We start from the raw sequence: 16,070 nt of genomic DNA on the forward strand, positions 1-16,070 counted from the left end.
ATCCTCATAGCCTGCGGGCATTTATGAAACATGTCAAAAGACTAAACCCTAGACTCAAAAACTAAAAGATTCTTTTTGACCAAAATAATCATCTATGACTGTGAATGACATGAACTAAGTTTTGATGAACATAGAGAAATTTTAACCAGCCCGGCAGGTACAAGCATGAGGGAAACAAGAAAACCAAGCCCTTCCATCAAAGAATGGCATGCCCCTAGCAGAATGCAACGAAGTGAATTGAGCGAGACACCTAAAAATGAATATGCAAAAAGAGGAATGATCTCTGACGGAGGGATGACCAGACCGACTCTAACATTGCCTCCAATGGGGATGGTAGCTCCTTGGAGGTGCCAAGAACGACAGATCTCTGGGAGAGCTAGGCAGTGCCTTTGTCCATTGGGCTGTGGAGTCATTATTTCAACAAACAACACAAGACTCTGACTCAATTTATTTGACTGAAACTTGACTCAAAACGACTCGATGATGAAACTGAAATCACTGAAAAAAACTTGACTCTAACAAACTAACTCAAAATACTAAGACCTGAACTTAAAACTTAAAGCTTGGTGGCAGTACTTGACCACCTGTGTTTCTTACAAGAGAATATATCCTCAAACTATATCAAAATGCCAATGTAACCAATCAAGAAGATGGCTTCTTGACTGATTCTTCCGATCAAATCTTCTGGTCAACAGTAGATACTTGTAACCGGGTCTCCAAAAAGCTAATTTACCATGATCTCCTTCATCACTGAACACTATAATAATCACCTTCACTGCTGGCTGCAACAAACTTGCCAGAGGATCTTGAAAAACATGAAGATTTGCCATTGCCACCTCCTTCTGAGAAAACAAGATGTCTTTTTCTCTTGCTTCTGATTTTTCTTCATAGATAAGAGCATGTTCCTGGTCTTCGAAAAATTCTGAACCAGTAGATGAGCAGATTTCCTCTTCAAAGAACGTTTCAAAACATGAGGCATATGAGGAAAAATCCGAAAGGGAATCATGAATGGTCTGGTCTGCTGAAGTCTGAATATAGTTTTGATCATCTTCATATAATATGACAGCCAGATTCTAATTACATTCATCACATTCATCAATCATGAGAAAAGCAACTTCAAATGATTCTTGAAACCCAACACTAACATTCATATCATCTACCAATGATTCATCCAAGGAAACTTTTTCACTTACTTGAACAAAATTCTCATCTTGTTGTTCATGAACTGAATGAGCTACCTCCTCATGAAGATCTAGTTCTGGTGAGATAAGGTCAGTTAGGTCTGTAACTCTATTTTTTCCATTTGAGGCAGCCTCAACCATGCAACTCTCTTTTTCCTCATCACAATCTGTCTCTCGATCTGATTTATCATCCCCATTATCTGAGATTGGAACATCATTTTCTTGCATATCATCTTTTATTTCCACCAGATCTGAAATAAAACTTCTTCTTTCATCATTTCCAGCCATATGGAAATCTTCAGCCTGCTGATCTATAAAGCTGCTTACAGGACTGTCAACCTTTTCAAAAGAGGAAGAAGTTCCACCATCACCTTCTTGACCAAGTGCACACTGCAGATCTGCGTTAACTTGAGCTGTAACATGACAGTGCAAGAGTTGATCTATCTCATCTTCAGATAGAGGAGATAATACTTTTTGTTTTCTCTTGCTCAAACAGTGATTGTCTTCATTAATTTCAAGTGAAGGAGTATACAAATTTTCCTCATACAGCTGATCCATTTCATGTAATTCCTGTTGACTGTCAAGATGCAAAATTCCTTCATCTTCCACCGTACTAAGATCTTGATCCTGCTGCAAATTTTCATGATCGTCTTTATGCTACTGGAATGAATTTTCATACAATGCTTCCATGATTTCTCCGTCCATCAAGTCATCACGCCCATAAAAATTCTCAAGGTCTTCAATAAAACTATGAACATGGCTACAACAGTCCTGAACTAAAGCCAAGGATGGATACAATTCTTTATACCTTTCAAAGAATATTGTATGAAAATATTTTAAACAATGAATAGAAGCAGGTGGCAAACTTTCATACCAAGATCGAGCTTCATCTTCCAGAGTAGCCATAAACATTTTCATCAAACAGTCTTCAAGAAAATTGATCTTTAGTTTATGCACATGAATGTGAAATTTCACCAGATGAAGAGCAGCATCATTACCTTCCACATTTCTGAACATAGGCAAATTCTGAAGCCAATCCACCTTGGGCATTTTATTTGGAAAACCTGGGATGTGATCTCGGCTCATGGGAGCGTATCTTCTTGCAACCCGCTCCATTTTGAAAATCTCAAAGCTACTGATCCCTCTGCAGTGGAGTCACCATGAAGGATTGATTGCTGGATTCTTCAGTGAATGGAGTCGCCAGGTGAATGATTTCAGCCTTTTTATGTCTGATCGCTGTTCACCATCAACAATCAGCTATGAACTTGAGATATGTACTGGGGCAAAACAATCTTCAAGCAAACCATTTTCGTCCCCAGCGGAGTCGCCACTATGTTAGGGCCTAAATCTGCCTTAGGCTGAAGGAAGGCAAAATTCAGGGTAACCACAAACCACGCTCAGTCTGGTAGCTAGCCCTACCTGAATAGGAGAGGGCTCTCTCCGAGTCACACTCAGGAAAATAAACAATAGGGTCTGAGATGACTCAAAAATGAATACTGATTTTAGGCTAGGTAAACAAATATGATGGAGGTATTTTGAAGAATGACTAAGTTTTCTGGGATGTATGGGACCAAGGAATAGCATGAGCAGAGATTTAACCAGAGGCACAGGATATTTCATAAGGTGAGATAAGCATGAGGTTTTAGCAAACAAATTGAATTTAAATGAGGTGAAAAGATTGTTTAAGAAAGCTGAAAAGGGCATTAATGTATGAATCCTTTCCAGGAAGAAGAAAACACATAAAATCTGAACACTTCCTCAAGGCAGAGCAATGACTGAATTCTACCTTTCTCACTTAAAAGTATTCAGCTGGAAACGATCATGAATGAATGGCGAAACATAACAAAGACATATGAGACATAAAGGAAGAAACACATGCTAAATTCATACCACAAGAATCTTATAAATCAGAGCTGCACCATTTAATTAATCCTCTGTCAAAACTGTACAGCCAAACGCTGAGTTATTCCTCCACCGTTTCCCAGAACTCAGAACCTTTACAAATGATCTTTCAATACAATAAATAGACTCAATCTATGGGAAAACAGATCGACACTAATGGGGAGCTGTTTAGTAATTAACTAACAGAAGCCAATCATATTTTCTGAAGATAAGCAGCGTTACATTTTTACTCAAAAGACCAAAGGAGAGGTGGAAGCTGTAGCTGGTAATCCTTTGAAACATAACTAAAGTCAAAAATAGGTAGTTGAATCTTATTCTTTTGCTAAACTTTGAGCCTAGAATCGTGTAGTTGTTGATTTTAGGCCAAAAACTCTATTTCATGAATGCCACTTGGCACATTCCTGCACAACCGCCCTCAAATTTCTGGAGATGCATTTGCCACTTTTCAGAAATTAGGAAAAGGTCTCCAATATTTTAATGCTAAAATATGGGTCAAATTCGCCACATATGTTCTTTAGATCTGAAGATGAATCGAATGCCCAAGTATTGCACTGACTGCCATGACTTCCACCTGAGACATACAACATAATGCCGCTTTCAGTTCAATTTGGATCATGAATACGAAGATGGATCATTTTACATTCATCCTTTGGCGATTACATCACTGTCATTTCCTAGTATGATGACATCTTGCATGCTAAGCCCCATCTCTCATAACGTCGGTGCTTTTCATCTGCAATTGCAATTTCGTTCAGGAAGCTATTCAAATCGCCACCATTGTTAGGGATGGTCTTTTGCTTTACCGTTTGCAGCCAATTCTTGAAATCTAGCTCTGCCTGCGATTTGCTGATGCCATTGCCCCGAAGATCATTTTCAGTTTCATCTGAAAACTCCAGGAGATCACTAGCACCATCTTGAAAACTAGTACTGGGCAATTTTGGAAGACCGACGCCATGAACGACGAGATACAGCCTGTCTACAAATAGAAAGATCGCTCCAATCCCCATTTTTACCGGACTATCTCCTCAATCTTAAATTATAATGTCTGAGATGAGACGGGGCAACCACTTAAATAAATGGCATGGCGAGTTTGAGAAGTTATTGTATGTGATTCAGTAGAGAGAAGTGGTATCATGCTTCTTCGCCATATATTCCCAAAACAGAGCAGTTGCCATACAATCATATACAATAGTTGTGAATGATATATAAAGAAAGCCTAGACATTCTAAATTTCGATCGGTCCAAATTGACTAGTTAATTTTTTGAGATCACAATCGTGTGGGATCAAGAGTGAGTTCAGCAGACATAATAGGCGAGGATACCCACTCCTTATGAGAAAATCAGAAGCATACCTAGATGTTATTCGACCAAAGCAGCTCCCAACACTAACGATTCCCGCATAAAGGCCCACCTTTTCGTTTCTTGCAGCACTTCCGATCTGAACAAAGTTATTATGATAGCACTCACACTACCTCCACCTCTTACAACCACAAAATCGACAAGCCAAAAATTAACCATTGCTGTGTCGCATGAAATCATATTCAAATCGCCTCAACTGAATTTGTAGTACAGGAGAAAAACCAAGTAAAAGAACACCTTTTCTTGCCTCCTGAAGTCCATACTGCTCTGTATGCTATTTGTTATCACCATCAAGTTGTTCAACTTCAATATACTTATCAAATGAAGCATAGACATCTCGGCAGCCTTTAACATCAAGCTGTAGATCATAGAATGATTCCTTCCTTGTAGATTTATAATCCACATTTATGCACTCAATGTAGTTCATATGATGTCCTTCAAATAGATGCTTTATTGTATCCTCAACAGCTGTGCCCTTCATCTTATCTTCTAACTTGTCGCAGAGTACTCGGTTTAGCTCCTGCACATCATGTTGCATGAAAGAATCATATGTGTCCCATCCGAATGATTTGGTCAAGTCTTTTGTTGAAACGCTGGTGTCACTGTGCTGGACTTTATAAAACAAGCTCTGTAGAGCCAATGGAATACTTTTTGAGGGTATATCATTTTCAGTTGTGGGCATATGATAGACAGCCTTTCTGAAGTAAGGAATATGATACAATGTCTGAAGCAAAGAATTCATGTAGCATGTCGCCCCTTGATTCTTCAGCCCAACAAAACCCGTCTGCTTTTTAGAATCATATGCCCAATAATCAGGTACCCTTCGTGCACTAATTCCTGCTTCAGAAATCTGGTGAATGTTTTCCTCTGGCTCCTCTCCAGCATGATGGATGTAACAAAGGACCCTTTTCACGAGATCAGAATTCACACCTCCTGTCACAGATACTCGAATATCCAAAACAGGTCGAAGTCTTTCACCATTTAAACTCCAATGTCTTCGCTTCTAAACACGTCATACATGAATAAAATCACTGAACCGGCCCTGTCGACTTACTTGGAGAAGAATTGAGCTAAAAGAAATTGATTTTTTGATGAATTGATGATGAATTTCGGCCTTGGGGCTCTATGCGCCACACCACTGTTAATTTACACTGCGGAGGAGCGCCCATGCAACGCGCGGCCCATGTGCGCCGCGCCTTCTTCCTATGCGCCTTACAGCTCTGTTCAACACACAATCACGGCTTTTTCAAACACTATTTGCTCTTCAAACTTCAAACTTGACCTTTCTCTTGAATTTTTCGAATGGCACTTGTTGCAAAGGAATAAATAGCTTTGAAATATCTTGACAAGAGATGGTTTAAATTTTTACTTCTTCAAAAACCCACTTCATAATGTTTTTGACTATGGCACTTTGTCATTTAATGAAACTCTATCTTTTGGCTTTCTTATTGATTTTCTGGACTCAAAATGATGAAATTGGTTGATTTTTTGCAGGGATATAGGCATATTTTGACTAAGGAAGACCAGGGCCTACTTTTGAAATATTTTATGGTGGAAAGATACAAGTATTTTATTACAAAAACAAATTTGACAATTTCCTATTCAAAACAGAGTTTTGAACAAGAAATGTCCTCGAATATGCTTGATGATGAAATTTTGAACTGAGAACTTCTTTGAAAACCATCCTCATGGCCTGCGGGCATTTATTAAACATGTCAAAAGACTAAACCCTAGACTCAAAAACTAAAAGATTCTTTTTGACCAAAATAATCATCTATGACTGTGAATGACATGAACTAAGTTTTGATGAACATAGAGAAATTTTAACCAGCCCGGTAGGTACAAGCATGAGGGAAACAAGAAAACCAAGCCCTTTCGTCAAAGAATGGCATGCCCCTAGCGGAATGCAACGAAGTGAATTAAGGTAGACACCTAAAAATGAATATGCAAAAAGAGGAATGATCTCTGACAAAGGGATGACCAGACCGACTCTAACAGATACTACTAGTCGACATTGTTTGCTGATGTGTTTAAGGCTGTCAAGAGCTGTCATAACTGCCAGATTTTTGAGGGAAAGCATAAATTACAGCCTTTGCCGCTTAAGCCCATTAAGGTGAGTGCCCCTTTTCAGCAGTGGGGGTTGGATTTCATTGGTGAAATTCATCCTTCTTCTTCAGGTCAGCATAGATGGATCCTCACAGTGACAGATTACTTCACGAAGTGGATCGAAGCAATTCCCACTAGGCAAGCTACGGATGCAGTAATAATTTCATTCCTTGAGAATAATATTTTGTCTTGTTTTGGTTGCCCGAATAAGTTAATCACTGATAACGCAGCAGCTTTCAAGTCAAAGCAGATGGTTGAGTTTTGTAGTAAATATCATATTACTTTGGGACACTCAACCACATATCATCCGCAAGGCAATGGATTGGCGGAGTCTTCTAACAAATCTTTGGTTAATATCATTAAGAAGATGCTGGAAATAAACAAGAAAAGTTGGCATAAGAAGCTGGTTCATGCACTTTGGGCAGATCGAGTGAGTCAAAATAAATCCATTGGTATGTCCCCCTTTGAGCTAGTTTATGGAGTTGACACAGTGTTCCCTACCTCTCGTGCAGCTCCGGTAGTCAAACTTCTTCAAGAGGATGGTAGCGAAGAGGATCCAATGCAGAGAAGACTGAATCAAATTATCCACTTGCAGCAGACAAGGGAAGATGTTTTTCAAAACACATTCAAGTTGCAGGAGAGAATTAAGAAGATATATGATAGAAAAGCAAAGGCGGACACATTTCAATTGGATGATGTGGTGTTAAAGTGGGATGCAAGGAATGAGGAAAAGGGCAAGCATGGTAAGTTTGACAATCTCTGGAAAGGTCCTTTTAAGATTGCAGCATATCGGGGTCAGAATACCTTTCTTTTGAAGGAGATGAACGGGGAAGATTGTCCAGGAGGGCCAGTAAATGGTCAGCTGCTAAGTGGTACCTTTTCAGAGATTATTTCTGCTGTTATCATTGTCATTGTAAATACCATTTTATTTCAGTTTCGCTGCAAGTGTGTGCTGTGATCTTTTCTTCAGTCTGGGGCCCAAAGTGAAGGCTATAATTCTGAAGAAAGATTTCAGTTTTGAGTTCAGTTTGTCGAGTCAGTTTGTCAATCATGTTAGTTTTATTATCGAGTCGTTTTGAGTCAAGTTTCCAGTCAAATAAATTAAGTCCGAAGTCTTGTATTGTTTGTCGAATTAATGACTCCATAGCCCAATGGACGAAGGCACTGTCTATCTCTTCCAGAGATCTGTCGTTCTTGGCACCTCCAAGGAGCTACCATCCCCATTGGAGCCAATGTTAGAGTCGGTCTGGTCATCCCTCCATCAGAGATCAAAACTCTTTTTGCATTTTATGTTTAGGTGTCCCATCTCGCTCGATCAATTGCATTCCATTAGGAGAATGCCATAAATCTGTCGGAAGGGCTTTTGTCATTCATCCCCCTCATGCTTTGCACTATTGGCTCAGGTTTGTTCATCAAAATCAAGTCTTAAGAGTCATTTGCAGTCCTGCTTCAGTTTTTAGGTCATAACAATCATTTTAGTCATTAGGTCTAGGGTTAGTCAAGTTGTGTCTTCACAAGGTCTAATAAAGCTAGCAAGCCAGAGGGAGGTTCTTGATAAGTTTTTATTTCAAAGATTTTTATCGTCATATGGATGGATTATGACTTTTCTTCAAAACTATGTTTTGAAGACAAGTCGACATTTTGTTTTTTGTAATAATTTTCAAAAAATTTCAGTTCTTGAATTCTTCAGGCGCAGCCCTGGTTTCCTTTGCCAAATCCCATGTTAGCTATTCCTGCAAAAAAATTCCAAAAAACTCATCATTTCAACCAAAAATCAAGGAGGAAACAAAAATTCAGAGTTCTATTAATTGTGAAAAAGTGCCAATTGCAAAACATTACAAAAATGTGTTTTGGAGAACCAAAAATCAAATTGATGTCTTTATAAGCTTTTTCTATGAAGATGAATGTCATTCTACATGCCATGGTCGAAGAGAAATATTTCAAAGTGAATTTGGGTGAGAAGTGCGTGTTTTGGGGCGAAAGAGCTTGCAGCTAGCCGGCGCGGCGCACTGGAAGCGCGCGACGCATTGGAAGCGCGCGGCGCACTGGAAGTTTTCGCCCAGTGTTATTTTGAACGGGCACGGTGCACAGGAAGCATGCGGCGCATATAGCCCAGAGCCCGAAATTGTGTCAAAACTCTTCAAATTGCTCATTTCTTGCGTGGATTTGCCAGGTAGGCTTGCTATCCTGATGTTGCATCAAATTTTGTGATAAATGTTGGTGGTTTATGGGTGAGAAAGGTTGAAACAAAAAATTTTAACCCTACATCTAAAGTGCCTTCAAAGGAAATTTGTTGTGGGTTCTTGAATCTTTGATTTCTCACCAAGGACTCTCCTTCTTCCCCATTTCTCCCTTGTTTCATCATTTCCTACCCCCCCCCACTAAGCTCATCAATCCTACTTTTTCTTTCCCACATTTAAATCCCAAAACCCCCAAAAACCCTAGCCCTTATAAAAATCTCCCAACCCTATACAACAATTCCAAACCCTAAATCCTATTCCTATACATAAATCCCTCAAACCCTCTCCCATATTTCCCTATTGAATTTCTCCCAATAATTCCCATTCCTCACTAGTATTTCCCCTTCCTAACATTCCCTTGTTTCATTTTTGTTCCCCTTGGTGGCAGAATTCAACATATTGCATTACAACATAGCAGTTTCATAAAGAGCAGTTCAAGCACAGTTCATATACCGCAGCATCTCTTCTTCAAGGTATTTTGTACAGCAGTCATGGCATCTAAGCATTCCTCGAACTATGAGGTGGAAACCCAAAGTGACTCTCCTTTGGAAGAAAAGGCACCCCGGAGGCCTCATAAAAGTGGCAGACATGTTAGGGAAGAACCGATCACCCTTACAGAATTGCAAGCCTGCCCTCTTGCTATGCAGTGTTTTCAACATCAGTCATGCTATGCGTTTTGTCAAAAGGTGGCTAGTGTCCAATTTCATCATGAGTTGGCTCGTCTTTTTGTGCTGCACTTGCATGGAGATAAAGCTATCTTGGCTGGTGTCACCTTCACACTTACAACATAATCTGTCTCATTAGAAACCGGTATACCGAACATTGGTGAGCCATGGCACAAGAAACAGAAGATTGACCGGCAGCATTATGAGCAATACATTAAAACCAGTTTCTTGAGGCAGCTCAAGGGAATGTTCCCATTTCGATATCTGAAAGACGAATATGCTCCACTCATGAGATTGATTATGAAATATTTCAGCTGTGAGGGACGGTTCTCTTGTCTTTATGCTTATCACATCAGGTTGCTCATGCATTTCACCAGGGTACGGATGATGAACATTCCGTATTTAATTTGCCGGAACATAGAGAGGATGACCACCTTTATACAGCATAAAACCCCTCAGCAGCAACTTAACAGTGTATATCATTTTTCTCTTATTAATATTTTGGTGGTTCATCAGCTTGGATTGCAGGGCATCACTTGGGATGATTTCATCTCTCGTGATTTCTTCAGAGCTTCACAGGGAGTATCAGAGGTAAAGCATGAAGGTGAACCTTCTCATCAGTATGAGTGCCATGAGACTGCTAGTGTGCCGGTTCTCATCACATATCAGAGAGGCACCAGACATTTGTTTGCACCGGCAAAGCGAGTGTTATCTCCACCAGGGGTGGAAGCGGCCTCGCTTCCTCCATCAGCATCACAGGTACAGGACAAAGGCAAGAGGCCAATGCAGGATGAGGGGCCTTCAGGTGAGCCATCAGGTGAACGAGATACCGACTTCATTCTCCTTCATGGTACAGATACAGATACAGGTCCACAAAGCGCCAAACTTAGAGAGATCATCCAGGAGCAGCAAACAGAGATCGAAGCCTTATCCCTTGACTTGGAGAGGGCTAAGTGGACCATGAAATACTTGGAGCAAAGGAACAAACATCTTGAGGATCAGTAGCCAATCATGGAGCTACAAAACATTCGTGAGCATCGCTAAGCTGCACAAAGGAGAAGAGTTGAGCTCACGTCATTGGAGCAAGACATTAATGAGGATCGAGAGGCCAATCTCGAGAGAGTTAACATGCACTTAGAGAGGCTATTGGATAAGGCCGGAAAGGACCATGCATTTCTGAGACACATGGCTTTTCACTACATGGCGCGAAACAAGGTGTGCAAGGCCTGAATCAGGAATTTGAAGGCGAAATTGAGGAAGGCAATAAAGAAGCAAAAGAGGCAAAGGGAGCTCGATCGACTTCAGATATTGGCCAAAGCTTCTTTAGCCCAGCATAACACTTAGTGAGGAAGCTCCAACCCAAATTTCAAGAAATTTGGGGAATTTTTGGTATTTTTGGAAATTTTTGTACAAAAAACAGGGTTTTTCTCCCTGTGCACCGCACCACGTGGCGCGCGCTTACGATAGGAGGTTCCAAATGAAAAAAAGTTTATAGTTTTGGATTTTTCATGAAAAATTATGACTCTTGGTGCATGGCCAAGAATTCTGGGCAAGTTTTGAGTCCTCAGGAGGTCAAAAACACCCTAAAAATGACCTCTCTGCGCCTAATTTGACACACAGGAAGTAGTCTTGGGAGATTGAGGTTTTGGAGGGGCAAATGGGCACCAAATTCATAAATTCCACTTGGGTTGGAATGTAGACAGGTAGGGCTTTCCAACAAGCACACTTGGGCTCAATTTGGACTTTATCAAGTGCCTCAAAATCAGCACCAAAGTGGCACGACGCATATAGAAATTGGCGCAGCGCACAGAGGTTTTTTTCCCAATTTTTCACCTTCCAGCTCAGAAATTCGACCAGTTTGACTAGTTTTGCTTTGTCATGTTATTTTTGACTTATCTTGATGTAATTGGATGAAAATGATGTAATTTTGGTACTTATTTACCTGTTCTAGAGGATTCATTCACCAAAAAGTGAAAATTTAATGAATGAATCAGTTTCCTACCTTATAGAGGCAAGTTGTTTTGATTGCCTAGATTTTAGTGCTTTGTTTAGAATTGGTTGAAACAAATCCTAGAATGATGAGCTCGACCCCTAGAGGCAAGGGAATAGGTTGGCTTGCCTATATTATGTAATTTCTAAGTCATTTTCAGGGTTGGACTCTTGGGAAAAGTTTGGCACTCTATTGTACATTCACTTCTGCATTTTTGGCTAAGGAAAGACCAGGGTTTTGTAGCACTGTTTGGGATCCATGTGGATTTATGTTTTGATGGTGTGCTTCTTTGAGTAATTGTAAGTTTATCTAGTGTTATGTGTATCATTTTCAAGCTTCTTCTTCTGAATTTGAACAAATGAGTGATTAAGGTAGAATTCATAACTATTATGCTCTGCCTTTGAATTTGTTTAAATTTTCATGTTTTCATCTATTTAAGGGGAATTCTTGAGACTCTCTTTCTCTCCTTAGCTTCTCACTAGTCTGATCTATCCATCTCACTCACTTTAAAGCATCAAAACGATCGCCTTCCTTGCCCCAATCAGACCTCTGCAGAAACTGTGCCTCATCCCCGAGCCCAAATTTGCCTTTCCCATTTTTTCAACAAAAATCACCAAAACTCAAATCAAATCCTTTGCACTTAATACCTAGCCTAAAATCAGTTGCTAAATCAGCATCTCCAGCCCCATTGAGTATCTTTCGCTGAGATTGACCCGGAGAGAGCCCTCTCCTGACCTCGTAGGGCTAGCTACGAGGCTGAGCGTGGTTTGATGTGGACCTAGAACCTTGTCTTTTCAGCCTGAGACAAATCTAGGCTCTAACAATTCTCTTTTAAAAGTTAAAAAGGGAAAAATACACGGCGATATTTTCATTTGAGTTTTACGAGTCGAGAAAAGAGCTTAAACGTGACTCCAGTACCATCATCAGTAATCTGTCACCTATCGCTGCACAAAAGGTAAAAGCATTATCCAATTTATGAGGTAAAAATAGGTTAAAAATACGCTCAAAACTCTAATATTTCATGAAAAATGAATAAAAGGAGGAAAAACTAAATAATTTTTACCATTTTACCTTTTTACCTTGTGTGGAGAAATTTTCACCCATTTGTGCCCTATATTTGCAGGAGCAGATTGTGGGAGATCCGGGAGGCCATTTGACGATCCGTCAATTGCAAGTAAGAGCCAAGACCTTTAGCTTCATTTTAATGCTCGTTTTTCGTATTTTTAACTCTTTTTTGAATTTCTTGAGGAGGATTTAGAAAAAATAATTTTCCCTCGGTCAGCGCGATTTCGGGGCATGGAATCGTGCCAATCGGGGGTCATTAACACTGTCATGCGTGCTGTTAGCGCTAATTTTTTTTAAAAAGTCGTGCTAATGCCGTGAACACAAAATTTTCAAGTTTTTGCCCAAATTTCTCTAATTTTATCCAAATTTCTTTAGCTAAGGATGATTATTGACTTGATTTTATGGTTTTTGCAGGGAAAACACAACGAAAAATGGTTGATTGGATGGAACGTGAGCATGAGGACATTGATACACAAGAAATGGTAGACCCAAACTACTTGAATGCCCTGAGGAACTGTGGGCTCCTCAAATTCTTCATCACACCAGGTCTTCGAGCTCAACCCAAATTGTTGCAGTATTTGATCAGTCTCTGGGATGTTAATCAGGAAGTTTTTATGATATAGGACCAAGAACTGGAGTTGGAAACTTCCAACATTTATTTCATCATAGGACTATCCCAAAGAGGGGAACCAGTCAATTTGTATGGGTCCAGGCCTATTGGGGCAAGTGTGAACATGTTGCTCACAGAACACTGCCCGGAAGCACTAAAATTAAAGAGCAACAAGCTAGAGATCATGGTTGTTCGGGATCTTCTGCTGAAAGTGCTGATGTTGACCATCAACAGAGTGGCTGGGGCTCAGGGATATCATGAGTCTAACAAACCCAAGTTTAAGTATGCTATAGACTGTACAACGCCAACTATATTCAACTGGGCAAAAGCCATGAAGGTAAACATGAAGCACCAGCTATCCAAAGCCAAGGCAGGAAACTTGAAGCAATTCTACTATGGTTCCATTCTAGTGACCTTATTTTTGGAGTGCTTCCCGCTATTTCACTACCAGCTTGTTGAGGTGGAACCATCATTGCCACGAGACCCATGGATGGTCTGTTGGAGTGCATTGATGCATAGAATCACTAGGGGCCAACATGTGTCATATAAGCCCACCTTATTCTCGTGGCTACAGAAAAAACTGATTGTAGTAGAGGATTGGCCTTATAGCGGTACCAATTTCCGCGACAATCCAGATATGCCGCTCCCAAAGGGAGAAGATTATGACGATGGAAGTAAAAACAAACAATTTTTATTTTTTATTTTTTATTGTTTTTGAAATTCATGCATTCATGACATTTTGATTTTGTGAATGTAGATGTGGGACTAGAGCATCCTGTTGGGATGTCCCCGATTTCCAGGTGCATTGCATGGCTGTTTAGTATCAATCCTTATCAGGAAGGAAGAGATAATGAGGAGGAGATCACGTGGAACCTAACCCAAGGTATCCATGAGTATGCCCGGTTGGGTGACATCCCATGCCAGTATCAAAGGCACACAGTGGGGGTATCAGACCAGATCTACCGACTGCTAACTCATGTAGTACGAGCAGTTACGTGCTATCATGAGCACCATGCCGAGTAGTTCATAGGTCTATCATTTTACATTTTGGAGGCCTGCAAGCCACGAATTTACTTGAACACATATATTATTTTTTTGGTTTTGATGTATGAAACTCAAACATTATCGACATATATATATATATATATATATTTCCTTGCTTACTATGGTACAAATGTTTTGTTTTTGTTTTTCACATGTTTCGCAAATGTCTATCCAACACATAATTAGCTAATGCATATGTCAATGTATTCATATGCCTAGGAATATGATGATATGTAATGTAATCAAAATTTCTCTCCAATAGATGAAGATGCAAATACTTTCTCAATATCTCAGGGTTTCTGATGGAATATTGCTCGTTGAGTTGAATAACAAAAAGTTATGAATCAAGGTTGACAACCAATTCCCAGATGTCAAAAGCAATAACTTTTGACAATAATTCGATAAATGCACTATACTTAGCAATGTTATTAGTTGTTTGACCTAAACAAATACCTTGAAGATCAATCAACTCACCAAGGGGGTCATAAATGGCCCATGCCGCAGATGATAAATTATCGGTACTACGGCAACCACCATCAGCGAAACCAATGTGAGGAGACATAGACATCTGTAAAGTTGGTAAAAACATAATAAGCAGGAAAGCTGCTTGAAAAACAACACACCAAACTACACTGCATAAAAATGAATAACACACTATTGTACAAAAGTAGCCATGCAAGATGACCTAAGCATAGTACTTTTTGAGAGAGTCCATGCTTAGACTTAGGTAATCAATCAATGCATATGAAAACTAGAGTTTTACCGTTGACATGACGAGTAAGCATCGACTCGGCAAAATAATAGAGTAGAACTCATATAAGGTTGTGCCCCCATGCCCCCTCGGAGAGGAAGCATTACGAGTCGTAACATGACAACCCCATTGCAAGAATGGGCAATCCGTAAAAACTAGGGGAGGGAGAAAAAAACCTGAATCTATGAAGAGATAAATGTGCCCTCCATTGAAATATCTTGACAATATCAGGAGAAACTGACATGGCAATAAGTAGCAGAGAAGAGAACTTCTCAAGACACATAGACATGACCACCGAGCCAAAACCAAGCCAGGGGGAGTGAGAATACATGTCGAGAGATGAGCTTGAAATAGAATGATCAGAGGATAGTGAAGGCGAAGTCGAAACAATATTCACATAGTTAATTTTGGCAGGGCTTAGTGGCATAACTTCACCCCATGTATCAACAAGATCCGGTGAGGGAATGACCCAAGGGTTAGACTTGACCGAGATCATGTTGACAGAGGCAACATGAGGAGGTGGGAGTGGAAAAATACCCATCAATGCAAGATCTTTAAAGAGTCCTACCCCCACACTCTCATAAGGAGGACCGGTGTGCTTTACATAAGGAACATTGCCATCCAAGGAGTAAGAGGCAAAGAAGGACAATTGGTTGACTCTGACTATCTTCCCTTGATGAGGAAAATGAATCACACGGAAAAGGGAGGAGGCTATAGCATGCATGGCACGGGTACAGCTCCGTCCGAGTAGAAGATTATAGTTAAGATTAGCTTCAACGATCTCTACTTTGACGTGTACTATCTTGCCCTCCAAGGTAATGGAAAGGTTAGGGAGAACACCAAATTATTGTGAATCTCGTCCGTCAAAATATTCCAAAGTGTTAGAGGATTGGTTCAGAGTAGGAGAACCAATTGCCTTCCAACAAGCGAAAGACATGATGTAGGTAGAAGCACCTTCATCAATGACAGTCCTATGAATGGTTTTCTCATTTATGATCACCTTAATGAGAAAGGCAATCTGATGAGTTAAACACAGAATGTGGCTTTCTAGATCAAAACAGATGAGATTAGAGTCATTTGGATCAATACCCCCAATAGCTGACAATAACGATTTCCACTGAGAAGGACAGCTTTGAAGGACCTCGAGAGTAGACATA

The 16,070-nt window shown here is 40.1% G+C and overlaps 1 pseudogene; it reads right to left on the reverse strand.

Annotated features, from left to right (window-relative positions):
* Window positions 1-4,593: 4,593 nt before the first annotated feature.
* LOC149185016 (ubiquitin C-terminal hydrolase 12 pseudogene) lies at window positions 4,594-5,627 on the reverse strand (annotated as a pseudogene).
* Between the last annotated feature and the right edge of the window lie 10,443 nt (window positions 5,628-16,070).

This window comes from Pinus tabuliformis, chromosome 3_2 (assembly GCF_031772625.1).
Source record: "Pinus tabuliformis cultivar Carrire ecotype Pingquan chromosome 3_2, CPIR1, whole genome shotgun sequence".
Classification (NCBI taxonomy): Eukaryota; Viridiplantae; Streptophyta; class Pinopsida; order Pinales; family Pinaceae; genus Pinus; species Pinus tabuliformis.